General features: G+C 47.3%; 1 pseudogene; it reads right to left on the reverse strand.

Annotated features, from left to right (window-relative positions):
• Positions 1 to 4,634: 4,634 nt before the first annotated feature.
• Positions 4,635 to 18,072, reverse strand: part of LOC121328336 — a 36,852-nt pseudogene continuing 23,414 nt past the window's right edge.

The raw sequence follows: 18,072 nt of genomic DNA on the forward strand, positions 1-18,072 counted from the left end.
CAGCTAATTACATTCCCTATGAAGAGGAGAAGAAAAAGAAAAAGACATGGACTGCGTCCATGTGTTCACCAGCTACGATGCAGCCAAAATAGAATCTGATCAAGGGGAACTTCACTGTGTCCTGATAGTGAATTAAACAACATCGCTGTGTCCTGATAGTGCATTAAACAACATCGCTGTGTCCTGATAGTGCATTAAACAACATCGCTGTGTCCTGATAGTGCATTAAACAACATCGCTGTGTCCTGATAGTGCATTAAACAACATCGCTGTGTCCTGATAGTGCATTAAACAACATCGCTGTGTCCTGATAGTGCATTAAACAACATCGCTGTGTCCTGATAGTGCATTAAACAACATCGCTGTGTCCTGATAGTGCATTAAACAACATCGCTGTGTCCTGATAGTGCATTAAACAACATCGCTGTGTCCTGATAGTGCATTAAACAACATTGCTGTGTCCTGATAGTGCATTAAACAACATCGCTGTGTCCTGATAGTGCATTAAAAACACACTGCTGACAGGAGTAATAATAATCTCAAAAGAATCAGGTCTGGGGTGGGGGTGAGGGAATGAATGGAGAGGAGAGGGGAGGGGAGGGGGTCGTGTTTGAAGATAATAATGTAATACTGCAGAAAAAAATGGGAGAAACACCTGTAAGCCAGTAACCGCGTAGCAGTCTCGCTTCAGTTTTGACTCACTGCCAGACCCATTAAGAGTTGAGGCTGCTATGGGTGCAGGAAGAGAGACACATGCACACACACACAGACACAAGCACACAGACACACGCACACACACACAAACACACACACACAGACACACGCACACAGACACACGCACACACACACAGACACACACACACACACACAGACACACACACACACACACACACACACACACACACACACACACACACACACACACACACACACACACACACACACTGATGTGAGGAACCCTAAAGTCAAGGCGCCCCAAAAGGGCAGGCAGAAAGGCAGGTAGACAGGCAGACAAACAGACAGGGTAGACTGCAACTCGATAATTATGCAAATTGATAATAATAATTATACAAATAACAGCCATGGGTTAAATCAGCAATTAACGATTTACACATTTATCAGGAGGCAAAATGCTAATTATTCCTTTTAATCACTTTTTCCTTTTTTTAATTACTTACTTTGTCTACAGTTTGTTACTCCCACTCTCCCTTCTTCTCCCTGTTTAAGGTACAGTTTGCCACTCCCCACTCTCTCTCTCCCCTCCTCTCTCCCTGTTTAAAGTACAGTTTGTCATTCCCCACTCTCTCTCTCCCCTCCTCTCTCCCCTCAAATTTCATGTCAAACAGTAAGGGTGAGAGAGAGAGGGGAGGAGAAGAGGGACCAATTTCATGTCAAACAGTAAGGGGCGAGAGAGAGAGGAGAGAGAGGGTATCTCTCCCTGTTTAAAGTACAGTTTGTCATTCCCCACTCTCTCTCTCCCCTCCTCTCTCCCTGTTTAAAGTACAGTTTGTCACTCCCCACTCTCTCTCTCCCCTCCTCTCTCCCTGTTTAAAGTACAGTTTGTCATTCCCCACTCTCTCTCTCCCCTCCTCTCTCCCTGTTTAAAGTACAGTTTGTCATTCCCCACTCTCTCTCTCTCCCCTCCTCTCTCCCTGTTTAAAGATCATGTCCCCATCGCTCTCTATCCCCCTCTAAGGGGTGAGAGAGAGTACAGGGGGTCATTCCAAATTCTCTGTCAAACCTAGCCTGTTTAAAGTACAGTTTGTCATTCCAAACTCTCTCTGTCCCCATCCTCTCTCCCTGTTTAAAGTACAGTTTGTCAGGAGACTCTCTCTCCCCTCCTCTCTCCCTGTTTAAAGTACAGTTTGGGGGAGAGACTCTCTCTCTCCCCTCCTCTCTCCCTGTTTAAAGTACAAGTTTGTCATCTCCCCACTCTCTCTCTCCCCTCCTCTCTCCCTGTTTAAAGTACAGTTTGTCATTCCCCACTCTCTCTCTCCCCTCCTCTCTCCCTGTTTAAAGTACAGTTTGTCATTCCCCACTCTCTCTCTCCCCTCCTCTCTCCCTGTTTAAGGTACAGTTTGCCATTCCCCACTCTCTCTCTCCCCTCCTCTCTCCCTGTTTAAGGTACAGTTTGCCACTCTCCACTCTCTCTCTCCCTCTCCTCTCTCCCTCCTCTCTCTCCTCTCCCCTCCTCTCTCCCTGTTTAAGGTACAGTTTGTCACTCCCTCCCCCCCTCTCACCCCCCTCTCACCCCCCTGCTGCTAAATCTACTCTGAACTTCCTACAGCATGAGCAAGTCTCCCTTGAGTCTGTGCAGTAGGGGTACTATTCAGTTGATCATTTCAATAACAGGCTTACCAGGACTTACCCAGGACCAGGTGCAGCAGGGCGAGTGTGAGTTTCAGGCTCCTGGACGGTTTGAAAGCTATAGTTGAAGGTTTGTATCCTGTCTGTGTGTCTGGAGAGGGGGAAATGGTTCATTTTTGGGAGTCTACACATTTTTGTTTTGTGTGTGTGCGTGTGTGTGTGTGCATGTGTCCAATGACGCCTTTAATGGATCTACCGTTGTGTATATTTGCATGTGCAATGAATCCTTGGTACTGAAAGTCGCAATGTTTCTCAAGGTTATTTTTCCTACAGATTTCATAACCAATTTCCCATCTTATCAACCCTTGTCCTTTCCTAAAACTTCCCTGCGATATGCCAGAGCAAAAGAACATGGAAGCACAATAAAAGTTAATTCAGCAAAGTTTCTTTTATTTGGATGAAGACTGCTGACAGGACAGGACACAACTGTCTGCCTCCTCCCCACTCGTCTCAGTGCAGAACACACCCCACAGCTCCTCAGAGGCTGGTAACATTATCATCTTCGAAACGCAGAACCCTTCCAGTGCTGTTCCCTTATCTCCTCATATTCACTGCTGCAGATAACAACACACTCGCCTTGGGTCCAAATGGGGAAGAAATGAAATCAAATAAAATACACACGCATTATATATTTATTTTTTCTTGTCCTCTATAACTCAACAGCAGATGTCATCAGAACTGTTTTCTTAACTCTCCCTCGTTCCCATTGCTATATATTTTTTTTTCTTTTTTAGCATGTGTGGGGGAGGCGAGTGATAGATTTTATGTTATTTTATGGTGGATTTTTTTTTGTCTGCAGATGCAGTTCCTCTCTTTCTCTCCCTCTCTCCTTCTCTCTCATTCTGGCTTATCAATCAAATATATATTAACTGAAAACTTGGCACCCATCAAAGTCTCGATTCCATGGACATTTGAAGATAAGGCTTATCTCATTAATGGTGCATTTACAACCCATATCTGAAAGCCCCCTGCCAGTCATTTCATCTGTTTCTTTTTCTAGTATTTTACCGCCCCCCCCGCCCCGTGCAACCTGATTCAGAACTGGCTCAGACTGCTGACTCCTCATCAACTCTCCCAACACAACCTCTGCAACCACTCATTTAGAACATGAGAAAAGTTTGGAACAAAGGAGGCCTTTTGTCTCATCAGTGCGCGTCCCACTGATCCCAGAACCCTGTTCAGCCCAGGTCAGTCTAACTGCTGCTACCAATTCAATGCTGGACATCAAGTTCTTTTTTTGGTAGAAACGGGTCAAGGCTCAAATGAAAAAGCCTTTTTATTCAGCATGGAGATACTGAAGTCATGTGCGCCCCCCGTTAAAAAACAAGGCCGACCAACGTGAAGCGAATCACACGATTACATCAGCAAGGAAAACGGCCATCTGGAATCTATTCTTTCAATATGAAAATGGCACCACTGAAGACACAGAGAAAGTTTTTTTTTTTTAGATTTGGTTTCGAATTTATTACGTTTCTTCATAAAGTATTTCTAAATTCAGCACTATTTACCTGAAAATAGTTCAAAAGTAATTATGAAAAATGCTGCAGTTATACAGCACTCCGGTCCTATCCAGAGAGGGGAGAGCTGCTGCTCAGGATCTCATATCGCTCCAGACCGAGCCGGCCAGTCTGCGTGCTGCTCACAGAGAGGCAGCGCAAGAGCTTGAGCCTTGCAGAGATAACGCTAAAAGGCCTGTCAGTCTGCAGAGCAATCCTGGCCCTGTCACTCCCGAGAGCCCCGCTCCACCGGATAATGGGGGCACTCAGGTTTCCTGCGATCCCTGCGCTGATACAGCCTGTCTGCACAGCTACAATCACAGCCACCCCCAAACCGCTCCTGTTCGACAGCCTCACTCCATCAGATACCCAGGCCCCTGTCCAAAACCCATGCAGCGATCAGGCACTTTTAAACCCACGCAGCGATCAGGCACTTTTAAACCCGACAGAGAGCGCACGGGCAGGCAGGCTGCTTCACATACAAGATGCATGAACAAGGCGATACCATTTTAATGGGATCACCAGCTTAAAATAGTATACAAATATATATATATATATTCAGTTCACCTGAAATGAATAATGACTATTTAAGAGTGATATTCACCTTTCTTTTCTATGCTCTGAAGAAGATCTATGGGTCAAAACGGCTTTGTAGTTGTCCACTGGAGGAGATTCTTGTGTGTGTGTGTGTGTGGGTGTATATGTATATATATTAATTGAACCAATGTGTGTACATCCACACTGTTGTGCACACTGCAGGCTACCTCCTTGCAGCGTCGTGCAGTAAGTGCTCTAATTGCATATTGCATATATTCCCTCTGCCGGCTCTGCTTTCCTCTGCTTTTCAGGGGCAGACAGCTGAAGTAGGAACTTTGTTGTTGTTGTCTATTTAAAAACAAGAAAGTAGGAAAGAAGAGAAATTGAACGCAGACGCTTCTTTCAGAAGCCAGTGATTCTGGACAAAGCCACCGAGAAGCTGCTTCATGTCCATTATGGTAACCTGATAGGGGGTCTATTATTTGAGCAGATCTCCCCTGTCAGCTTGCTTGGCATCTAATCCAAGTTGCAGCTCTTTACTCTGTCTCAGCCGGGCTGTAACTGAGAACAGACGATCATATTCACCGGCCAGGGAGCAGAATGGTCATGTCAGAACTGACATCCCCACTGAAACAGGACACAGGGACAAACTCAGAGCCATTACAAACCCTGCAGCCTGTCTCCACTTGTGACATGCTGCTGTGTGGCAGAGAGAGGGAGAGGGGGGAGCAGAGAGAACTTCTATCATTGCACACACACTTAGACACAATCAGAGTGGATAGAGCTGAGGGACTGGGAGGAGAGGGAGAGGGGGGAGCAGAGAGAACTTCTATCATTGCACACACACTTAGACACAATCAGAGTGGATAGAGCTGAGGGACTGGGAGGAGAGGGAGAGTGGGGAGCAGAGAGAACTTCTATCATTGCACACACACTTTGACACAATCAGAGTGGATAGAGCTGAGGGACTGAGAGGGAGGCAGTGTGGTCTAGTGGTTAGAGCTGAGAGAGGGAGGCAGTATTGTTATAGTGGTTAGAGCTGAGGGACTAGGAGGGAGGGAGGTGTATTGTTATAGTGGTTGGATCCAAGACAATCTCTTTTTTTAATTCCAATGAAAGCAAAAAACTTCAGTAGTACACCAGCATGTTTATTGGTTGTTTCACAGCTGACTTACACAATGATGTAAAATCACGTACAGTGGGTACTGCCAGGTTATTTGCATAGTGATTTTAAAATTCTAACCCAAAAAAAAATAACAGCTCAGAAGCAGCAGTTAGTTGATTAATAACATAATAATTTGACGAATGCATAGACTTTATGAGTTGTGTTATTCCATGAAGGTTGAATGCTATACTTTGTGATTGTTATTATTCCTGCTGCAAAAGGCATTGTATCTCTAGTGTCAGTTTTTCCATGTAAAACTGGTACCAAACCATATGAGATGTGAGCCAAAATAAAAGGGGCTTTCCAACCAATCCCAACACAACCATTTCATGACTCTATACAATGACCTTCGAGAGACAGGCTCAGCTCTACAATCTGATCTTCTATAATGCAGTGCTGCCCAGCTCCGTCACACAGGACCCAAGGCAGTCCAGGTCTTAATTCCAAGCAGCTTCTAATAGAGTTATCTGTATAGTAGGAGTAGATTGGAACACAACCCAAACTGGAACGGCGCTTAAAGGGGAGAGCCTTGCACCAGCGTTCGGTGAGGCTGTGTCTCAGTGCGTACCCTACCCTACCCTCCACTCCCCTCCACTCCACTCCACTCCCTACCCTATGACACATTTGCGCCTCCCCTATCCGGTAGAGATGTCTTCAGGCTTGAGAGCGAAGTGATGTGGGGGTGCACAGAGTGAGTTCAGATTAAGACACGGCCCCAATAAACTGTCCCATCAGGACTGCACCATTTTCTTGTGGGGGTCGAACATGTATCTCTTGAAGGACATCCTGATGCTGATTGGCTGGGAGTCTGTCTTGGGCTCTTCCTCTTTGGCCGGCTCCCCCTTGCTCCCTCCTTTTGGTTTCTTCTGCGAGGCGGCAGAGAGCAGCAGCTTGGTTTCGGCACTCAGCCCCTCTGTAAGAGAGCACAAGGGCAGGGGGGAGTCAAGGAGTTTCTGTAAGTCAATACGTGGAGCTGACCCCTGTCTCCTATCGTATAAGTGGCTCTTCTCTTCAGCAGTTGTCTCTCAAAGTGTGAAACGAAAAGACACTCTTATACAATAAGAGACAAGAAGATAAACTGTCCTTATCATAAAAAACATTTCATTTAAAAAAAATTCAATTAAAAAAAAAAAAAAAGAACCCAATGCACGGCTAATTCTGTTATCCATGTCCGTGCAGGAGACGGTACTCATGGGCAAGTAAGACGGACTAGAATGCTCTTTTTTCACCAATCAGCTGTTTCCCACTGTTGACTGACGTGCTTTGCAGCCAATAGAATAACCCCGAAGAACAGGTGAAATGTCCCAGCAAGAGGCAAGGCAAGCCAACATAGAGCTTTATAACCTAGCAGCAGATATTGTGTGACATGAGAACAGGTAAATGCATGCTTTCCAAACTGCACCCTTAACCCCACAGTATACAGTGAATGGATGTCCAAATGGAGAATATTTAAGGGATTATTGTGTGAGCTGCAAACACTCTAAACAGCAGCAGCTACACACCCTGTCACACGTTATTAAGCACATCACAGGGGTGTCCAATCACGGGCCTGGAGGGCCATTCCACTCCAGGTTTAGCAGGTACAGTGAGATCATGAACCACTTCAGGGTCTGGATGGAGGTTTAATTGGTTCAATTAAACCATTTAGAACAGGGTTGGAACAAAAACCAGGAGTAGAAGGGCCAAGTTTGTCCAGCCCTGGCGCACGTGATAATTTCACAGCAGCGTATCAGTGTGGAAGCCTGATCGACACCCCTCTAGTCACTCTGGTGCCAGCCTGCCTGCGTTCTTTCTGAAAAACGATTTGAGAAGCACATGTGTCTGTCTCAGCCCTGTGTTATCAGCTTCGATCTCCCTGGTTGATAAGACTGGCAGACTGGCAGAGAGAGAGGAGGGAGGATGTGGAGGGGGGCTGGAGAGGTCTGTCACTGTGTGGGTGCTTTGTCCCTTGCCACAGACCCCATCCAAACACTGCGTGGGCAGAGACAGGCTGGGGCAAGCATGCCAACACAGGCCTGGCATACACAGACACAGCACAAGCCTCCAACAGCACCTTCCATGCTTCATGGTTACGTGGCGCCAGGCTACTGCCACCCCACACGCCTGTCTTCAGACAGAAACAGTATCTCCCTGCAGGTACACTGAACCTTGCCAACCAGCCCCTGGCATGCATCCATCAGCAACAGAAACACTAACAATGACGACAGAAACAATTATTTAATTGGAGATAGAGGGAGAGAAAGAGAGAGACGGAGACTGGAGACCTTTCAGCGACACTAAAAGAATGCGTGCAGCAATCGGAAGCAATTTTCCCAAAGCGTTTGATGAAGGTTATTTTAAATGAGAGGGTCCGTTCCAGCCTTGGCCTGGGAAGGAAGTCTGTTTCCAGGGCAAGGATCCCAGAGGACTGGGAGGGAGGAGAGCGGAGCAGAGCAACGTGACACAGGGATCAGGGCGCCTCACAGTCGCAAACCCCAGTGCAACAGCCACCAGGAGGAACTTGTTTCCATCATTCGAATATTGGTCTGGAATGACCCCAGGAGGTGAAAAAGTCCAACCCGGAAACGAGAGCCGTCAGAATCGTGAAAAAAATAAAAAACCACGCAAATATTGATTTTCTTAAACAAGAATTATTATTATTATTATTATTATTATTATTATTATTATTATTATTATTATTATTATTATACAAATTCACAAATTCACATTTTATTTGTATACTGAACTTCTAGAAACACATATAACAGGCAATGCATTTTTCTTATTTCCACAAAGTGTCTTTCTCCATCTTGTCAGAACGTGCGAGCGTGCGTGGGTGCGTGCGTGCGTGTCAGTCGCTCAGTTTGTGTTTGTGTCCACAGTCGTCTTCATCAGCATGTTCAGCCTTCTTAAAGCAGTGGTTAGTAATAGAAGAAGTTCGTAATACTCTTTGCATTGCATCAAGAGGACTGCTGACTCACTGAATCAGACAGGTGTGCGGGAGATGAGAGTCATGTGACCAGCTTGCCTATTATGCTGGACTGGACTAGCGGCTTTCTAAATGTTCGCTAGACTCGTTCATACAACAGCAGGAACAGGCACCCCCTGCTGGGGGTAATAAACGCGGGTCAGCTATGAAGTTCTGTCGCTGGGGGTCACACTTGGCTGGCAGTTCCCAGCACAGTAGAATGAAAACTAGAAGACTCTTCAGAGTACTTGCCCTGTAAGTGTCTGGCTGTGTGAGACAAGCGCACGCGCTGTGAAGTCTGCACTGGTCTTTAATGCCTTTTCAGTAAATGGGCAGCCTTCAATAGCAGCGTGGGGAGCAGCTGGTGATAGGAAGCCAGCTTAATCCCTCCAAGTAAAATCCTACTTACAAAACAATTCCTCTTTCATCCTTTTTTTTTGTGTTTGCTACAAGACTTGCAAACATTAATTACAATTTGAAAGAGACTGAGGTTTAAATGAGGCAGGTCAATGTTTCTGAAAAGAACAAAAACATTTTAATCAGAGCATTGCTTTTATATTCCTCTAAAATGTCATTATTTATTTTGTTGTTAAAAAAATATAGCTAACAGTATAAAAGCAGTGAAAAACAAACGGTACTTTTGAATAAAAAATAATAAATTACATACATTTGTATTTATGACCATTTTATACAGATCTTCAAATTAATTTCTTATTGGTTTTAATACCTAATTAAAGCAGCCCAGTGCTTTCAGTACCCACTGCCTTCCACACTGCAGCCCTGTGCTCTCACTACCCACTGCCTTCCACACTGCAGCCCTGCGCTCTCACTACCCACTGCCTTCCACACTGCAGCCCTGTGCTCTCACTACCCACTGCCTTCCACACTGCAGCCCTGCGCTCTCACTACCCACTGCCTTCCACACTGCAGCCCCGCCTCTCACTACCCACTGCCTTCCACACTGCAGCCCAGCGCTCTCACTACCCACTGCCTTCCACACTGCAGCCCTGCACTACCCACTGCCTTCCACACTGCAGCCACTGCTCAACATTCCACACTGCAGCCCTGTGCTCTCAATACCAGTGACTGCCTTCCACACTGCAGCCCAGTGCTCTCGAGAGTGATACCACTGCCTTCCACACTGAAGCCCTGTGACGTCTCACGACCCACTGCCTTCCGGAACTGCAGCCCTCGTGGGAATGCCTTCCACACTGCAGCCCTGTGCTCTCACTACCCACTGCCTTCCACACTGCAGCCCAGTGTTTCCACTACTACTCAAACCCACTGCCTTCCAAGCCTTCCACTACAGGAGACTGGTACAATTCATCAACCCACGCTTACTACAAGAGACTGGTACAATTCATCAACCCATGCTTCCACTACAAGAGACTGGTACAATTCATCAACCCACGCTTCCACTACTAGAGACTGGTACAATTCATCAACCCACGCTTCCACTACAAGAGACTGGTACAATTCATCAACCCACGCTTACTACAAGAGACTGGTACAATTCATCAACCCATGCTTCCACTACAAGAGACTGGTACAATTCATCAACCCACGCTTCCACTACTAGAGACTGGTACAATTCATCAACCCACGCTTCCACTACAAGAGACTGGTACAATTCATCAACCCACGCTTCCACTACAAGAGACTGGTACAATTCATCAACCCACGCTTCCACTACAAGAGACTGGTACAATTCATCAACCCACGCTTACTACAAGAGACTGGTACAATTCATCAACCCACGCTTACTACAAGAGACTGGTACAATTCATCAACCCATGCTTCCACTACAAGAGACTGGTACAATTCATCAACCCACGCTTCCACTACTAGAGACTGGTACAATTCATCAACCCATGCTTCCACTACAAGAGACTGGTACAATTCATCAACCCACGCTTCCACTACAAGAGACTGGTACAATTCATCAACCCACGCTTCCACTACTAGAGACTGGTACAATTCATCAACCCACGCTTCCACTACTAGAGACTGGTACAATTCATCAACCCACGCTTACTACAAGTTTGCTTCAGTATCTACAAACCTTTGTCAAACTATTTCAAGAAGAACAGAAAAAAGCCCATCTAAGCTCATCTGGTTCCTAACAGCTCACTGATCTCTATCAAGTTGGGTCTTAAAGGATCCCAGTGGTTCTGCCTCAACAACATGGCTCGGCAGCCCATTCCATCCCGTCACCACTCTTTGTGTGAAGAGTCTCCTTCAACAACATGGCTAGGTAACCCATTCCATCCCCTCACCACTCTCTGTGTGAAGAAGATTCTCCTTCAACAACATGGCTCGGCAGCCCATTCCATCCCCTCATCACTCTCTGTGTGAAGAAGAGTCTCCTTCAACAACATGACTAGGTAACCCATTCCATCCCCTCACCACTCTCGGTGTGAAGAAGAGTCTCCTTCAATAACATGACTAGGTAATCCATTCCATCCCCTCCCCACTCTCTGTGTGAAGAAGAGTCTCCTTCAATAACATGACTAGGTAACCCATTCCATCCCCTCAGCACTCTGTGAAGAAGAGTCTCCTTCAACAACATGACTAGGTAACCCATTCCCACTGTCTTAAGTCTACCCACTTAATTTCCAACCGTGTGTCCTGTCATTGTGGTTTCTGTACTACACTTAAAATAATTAGGGTTAACTATGTCAAGAAATAGAGAAATAGAGAAAGGGAGAGGGAGAGAAGGAGATAGAGCCACCCCTACCCCCTCCTTCTCTCCCGTGACCCACAGTTGTTCAGCCCCTCCAGGCTACAATAAGTGTCTGGTGCCAGGCTGGCCTTGCCTGGGAGATGTTTGGGGATGAGTGGGGGGTCAGTCCTGTGTAAAGGGCAGTCCTGTGTAAAGACATGTGAGGATTATCCCTGGGCCTGATGCGGAAAAGCACTTTCAATAAGCCCTGCAGCTGCGTACGCAAAAATAACACACACGCAGGCACGCACTCGCACACACACACACACGCACACACACACACGCACGCACTACAACACACACACACACACACACACACACACACACACACACACTCACACACACACACACACACACACACCCCTCACCACACCACGCACTACAACACACACACACTCATGCACTCACACACACTCACACACGCACTACAACACACACACACTCATGCACGCACGCACGTACGTGCACACACACACGCACACACACCACACACATACGCACACAACACACACACACACGCACTACAAACACACACAACAACACGCACACACCACACTCACCACACTCACGTGTGAGTGTGTAAGCACACGCACTCACACACACTCACACACGCACTACAACACACATACACGCACTACAACACACACACACTCATGCACTCACGCACGCACTCACTCACTCCACACACACACACACGCACTCACACACACTCAAACACGCACTCATGCACGCACTCACACATGCACGCACACACCCAGTGCCACTCTAAGTAGTACAGCACAGGACACATTATGAGAACAAGGGAGGGAGGGATAGAGAGAGCAAGTGGGGAGTGCATGAGCGTGTCTGTTTGAAGCATTGAGGGAGAGCGGGGTGGAGGGATGGAGAGAGCAAGTGGGGAGTGCATGAGCGTGTCTGTTTGAAGCGTTGAGGGAGAGCAGGGTGGAGGGATGGAGAGAGCGAGTGGGGAGTGCATGAGCGTGTCTGTTTGAAGCGTTGAGGGAGAGCGGGGTGGCGAGGTCACGGCAGGGTCAGCCCCTCTTTCCACACTCGAACATGTCCAGCCTTTCACAGCACAAGTGTTGTTTATCTGACCTCTGATCCACTAATGAAATCGATCCGCACAATATCACACTCACTCACTCACAGAGAGCCCTGCATTGGCACACTTGCACTTTGCATTGACTGGTCAAACTATGGTTTAAACAAAGCCGAAAATGCGGGGCTTAAATGCTAAATTCTTCTTTTATTAGTTTTATCACACTGCTTTTGAACTTAACCTAGTAAGCACTCACACACCATCACACATACACACACATACATGTGCGCGCGCACACACACACGTTTGTATTTGTGGGGACTTCTCATTGACTCTCACTATATTTTTATTTACTATTTCTAACTCCAGTCAGACAAAACTCCAGACAGGGTGAAATTCGACAACAAACTAAATATTTTGGTACTTTTTTATTTATTTAGTTCTTAAAAAGGTGTTTTACAAAGTGGGGGCGTCCCCACGTCATCTGTTTTTCAGGGGTTACTGTCTTTGTGGGACATTTTCTAAAATGTTGTCCGCACATTGATAGTAGTACCCGCCCGTGCGCGCGCAGACACACGAACACACACACACACACACTGTCATGCACACACAGACACACACACACACACACACACACACTGACACGCACACACACACAGACACACTGGCACGCACACACACACAGACACAAACACACTGACACACACACAAAGAGACACACAAACTGACACGCACAGACACAGACACAGACACACACACAGACACAGACACACACATACACACAGCATGCATCCTGTAAAGAATGTCCAGTGCAAAGTGGAAAATCAGGTGAGCTCTCCCAAGATAGAGCCTGAATCAGCCCAATCGGTCACCATGCCCGTGACTGTAAATTAAAGTGATGAAGTGTGACCTATCATAACTGTATGATATAATAACGTACATGCCAGGGCGGCTGGCCCAAGGGAGAGGCATCACGGCAGGGGGAATAAAACAGCGACGCAGTTAACGATCTTAATCTCCGGAAAGAATTCCAGTACAACTTCCCAGGAATGTCAGGAGGCAGATGATTTAAAGTGCAAGAAAAAATATACTGTGTAAAAACAAACAAACAAACAAACAAGCTTAACAGGCCCGTCGTTTAAAAACGAGGTGGTCAAGAGACTAGCAAATAAAAAGCATACGATTGCTGTCTAAATGAATTCGGACAGCAGCTTCTATTTATTATGGGCTACAACTGTCTTCACACTAATAGAGCTTCATGTTAATAAGTGAGCCTGTCTAGTGTGGTACAGAACTGTTTTCTGACTAATAATTAGGCAGAAGGCAGTCGTTTCACCCCGTAGTGTTTCATGGGGACAAGTTAACGGTTACACACTGGTGTACCTGTTGCACTTAGAGAGGAGGCAGGTGCGAGAGACATCAGGGGTGTTTTAAAAACAATACACAAAGTGTACCAGAAGAAGAGTTTGACTTCCTGTGCAACAAGTAATTACGCCCCCCCAAAGTGTGTTGTTTGCGAGGGGTCCTATTACAGTACATGTAACACAGGAAACGAGAATGGGGAGAGGTCAAAATGAACTTAACTGCAGATAAATACGAGTATGAGTATCAGCACAGCCCTAGGTTGGGGTAGGGGTAGGGTTACAGCCAACCAAAGCTCAGCTGAGAGAGCCCTCTCTCCAGCTCCGATCATTAACAACACACATAGGAGAGTGGATGAGAGCACAGGAACCTGCCGGAATTCCCAGAGCCTGGATTCCTGGCCGATTCCTCAACCACATCCTGACTGGAGCATGAGCCGGAGGGAGAAGGGGGAGAAGGGACAGAAATAACAACAGAGCCAGAAGAATCCAGAGCGGAAGGGCAGGGCATTAATCACACCCACACACAGGACCCTGTCCACACTGACCAGGACACAAACAAGCAATCTGCACAGCACACAGGACCTTGCCCACACTGACCAGGACACAAACAAGCAATCTGCACAGTGCACAGGACCCTGCCCACACTGACCAGGACACAAACAAGCAATCTACACAGCGCACAGGACCCTGTCCCCACTGACCAGGACACAAACAAGCAATCTGCACAGCACACAGGACCCTGCCCACACTGACCAGGACACAAACAAGCAATCTGCACAGCGCACAGGACCCTGCCCACACTGACCAGGACACAAACAAGCAATCTGCACAGCACACAGGACCCTGTCCACACTGACCAGGACACAAACAAGCAATCTGCACAGCACACAGGACCCTGCCCACACTGACCAGGACACAAACAAGCAATCTGCACAGCACACAGGACCCTGTCCACACTGACCAGGACACAAACAAGCAATCTGCACAGCACACAGGACCCTGCCCACACTGACCAGGACACAAACAAGCAATCTGCACAGCACACAGGACCCTGCCCACACTGACCAGGACACAAACAAGCAATCTGCACAGCACACAGGACCCTGTCCCCACTGACCAGGACACAAACAAGCAATCTGCACAGCACACAGGACCCTGCCCACACTGACCAGGACACAAACAAGCAATCTGCACAGCACACAGGACCCTGCCCACACTGACCAGGACACAAACAAGCAATCTGCACAGCACACAGGACCCTGCCCACACTGACCAGGACACAAACAAGCAATCTGCACAGCACACAGGACCCTGCCCACACTGACCAGGACACAAACAAGCAATCTGCACAGCACACAGGACCCTGCCCACACTGACCAGGACACAAACAAGCAATCTGCACAGCACACAGGACCCTGCCCACACTGACCAGGACACAAACAAGCAATCTGCACAGCACACAGGACCCTGCCCACACTGACCAGGACACAAACAAGCAATCTGCACAGCACACAGGACCCTGCCCACACTGACCAGGACACAAACAAGCAATCTGCACAGCACACAGGACCCTGCCCACACTGACCAGGACACAAACAAGCAATCTGCACAGCACACAGGACCCTGTCCACACTGACCAGGACACAAACAAGCAATCTGCACAGCACACAGGACCCTGCCCACACTGACCAGGACACAAACAAGCAATCTGCACAGCACACAGGACCCTGTCCCCACTGACCAGGACACAAACAAGCAATCTGCACAGCACACAGGACCCTGCCCACACTGCTCTTGCTCACTTGGGACTCTGATCTTCATCTTGCCGCTCTGCCCGAAGCCCCACTCGATGACACCGCACTCCCCTGTCGACAGTGTGACCTTTAACCCCACGAACAGCTGGATGTTGGTCTCTTTCTTGAAAAGGTTTCAGCCAATCACAGAGTAGTCCTCTGCCACCTGGAAGCCAACCAGACAGACAGACAGACAGAAGAGTATAAAGAAAAACGGCAAAACAAGAGGAGGCCGTTCGGCCCATCTAAGCTCATCTGGTTCCACGTAGCTGATTCATCTCAAACGTTTGTCAAGTTGGATCTTTAAGGATCCCAGTGATTCAGCATCAACAGCATGGCTAGGTAACCCTTGATATCCCATTCCATACTCTCACCACTCTGTGTGAAGGAGTGTCTCCTTCCCTCTGTCACCACTTTATTTCCAACTGTGGTCCTGTGGTCCTCTTTTCTGTGCGGCACTAAAAGTATTGGCTAGACACTTGGAGAGTGGAGATACCAGAGTTGGTTGTTACAATCATCTAAGCTCATCCGATTCCTAGTCGTTGATTTATCTCAAAACTTTGTCAAGTTGGATCTTAATGGATCCCAGGGATTCTGGATATTCTAATTTAGTTCCCAACTGTGTCCTCAACTGATCTTTCTAACTATGACTATTCTGACAAGGCCTGACAAAGTGAAGCAGAAGAACTTGGGTTCTGACATGTTTACTTTTTGTCTAAAGTAAAGTCACTTGTTGCCTAATCTTTTGATTTGTTTTTAAACGAATCCTCGGAAAACGTCTGAGCTGAGTGAAGAATGCCTGGCACAGCTTCAGAAATGCAGCACAGTCCTTTCTTCAGATCACTTGTATTTCTGCCAGGCTGGTTTTGTTGTTTGTTTGTTCTTGATATTATCGTGTAATCTGGAACTCACCCACACGTGCTCCAGGTCTGCACTGATAAAATGAGTCTCCACTATCTCTCTCTCTCTCTCAATCTCTCTCTCTTACTGACATACTGAAAAGAAAGATCCCTGAATGTTATGGAGCTAAAACAGATTAGTTTTGCAACAACTTAAATGAATAGAGATCAGGCCTGCCCCTGCTGCTTCCTTGCTTACTGATCAATCAATTCCCAATTTAGAGCCATAGTAATTGATGATTCTTGCGTGCATTTGAAGTCAGTTTAATTGACTAACAGTGACTTCAATGCAAGTAATTTGTTGCCCTGGTTAGAAGCTCAATTGAGCACTGCTAGTTGCTATTTTGATCAACGACGTGTTGGAATCAAATAAAAGGGAATTGGGATTAGGAATTGATTTTAAAAAGGAATTGGAAGTGAACCCTGGTTAGAACATGTGCTTCTTACAAACCTGCACACTGCAGACTTGCATTGTAACTGAGCGCACACAAGCATTCAGCACGCCCTCCAGAGCTCCAGGTTCACAAGCGTTCAGCACGCTCTCCACAGCTCCAGGTTAGTCACAGCCCCTGTCGTGGAAGGCTGGCGAGTGCCTCAGTGATGCTGCTGATTAGGAAGTCAGTTGTGGGCATTCCTGCTGCATCCAGGTGTGACCAAACAACGCCATTCCAAGACAGGCGCCCAGGTAATGCATGCCACCCTGGCGTCAGCGTGTTTACATGTGTGTACAATACGCCCGGCACGCAACGGACTGAGAGAGGGCACAGCGCCACATTCCACATGCAAACAAACAAGCACTCCCTCAGAGACAAGCACACACTCACAATCACACACTCACAATCACACACTCAAAATCAAACACAGGCAATCACACACTCACTGAGACACACGTCTTCTCTGGTAGGGGTGCACCATGCCTCCACATTCCTCTCAATCATAAACCAAGCACACGCTCTCCTGGGAGCTCAAGTCTTTCAAGTCTCTTTAAAATAAAGGCTGCAAATTCCTTCATAGATTCATAGATTCCTATTCCTATTTCATAGGAATTGCATGGGAGTAACCTCTGAATAATTTTTTTTTTTTTAAATGAGCACAAATTCATAATGAACTCAAGTGAATCACCACAGGAACAGAAGCTAATGCATTTGGAATTCACAGGAATTTGCAGCCACTATTTTAAAGCGAAACCAGAAATAAATAATCTAAATTGAACCTGAAAGCAGTCCAATGAAAAACCTCCCCCCCTAAACCATTAGCTGGGAAGCCCAGGGCCGGCCTACCCTCTCCACCTGCCACTCCTTGTGCTTGCTCTTATAGACTCGGAGCCGAGGCAGAAAGCACTCAGGGTAGTTCTTCTCCTCAAAGCCCTCCAGCAGCACTCCGTGGAAGGCCAGCTGTGGATATCCGTGTCCAGCTTGGAGCCAATCACCAGGCAGAGTCGGGGGCATGTGACTGGCTTCTCAAACTCCAGCAGGGCCCACTGCTTCTCATCCTGCTGCTTGGGGGTGGCGGGTTTCCCGTCGCTGTCCCCGCCCTCCTGCCTGGGCTGGCCAATCAGGTACTCCTCTTGGTAGAGATACTCCCTCTCAAACTGAAAAGAGGCGGTGTCCTCCCCAGCGGAGGGGGCGGGGGGGGCGTATCCGAAGAAAGTGACCCGCCCCATGACGGTCTCGTGCCCCACAGTGATGTGGAACTTGCTCTTGGTGTGCAGCGTGCCCTTGAAGTAGGCTATCTTTCTAACAG

This window comes from Polyodon spathula, chromosome 16 (assembly GCF_017654505.1).
Source record: "Polyodon spathula isolate WHYD16114869_AA chromosome 16, ASM1765450v1, whole genome shotgun sequence".
In the NCBI taxonomy this organism is placed as follows: domain Eukaryota; kingdom Metazoa; phylum Chordata; class Actinopteri; order Acipenseriformes; family Polyodontidae; genus Polyodon; species Polyodon spathula.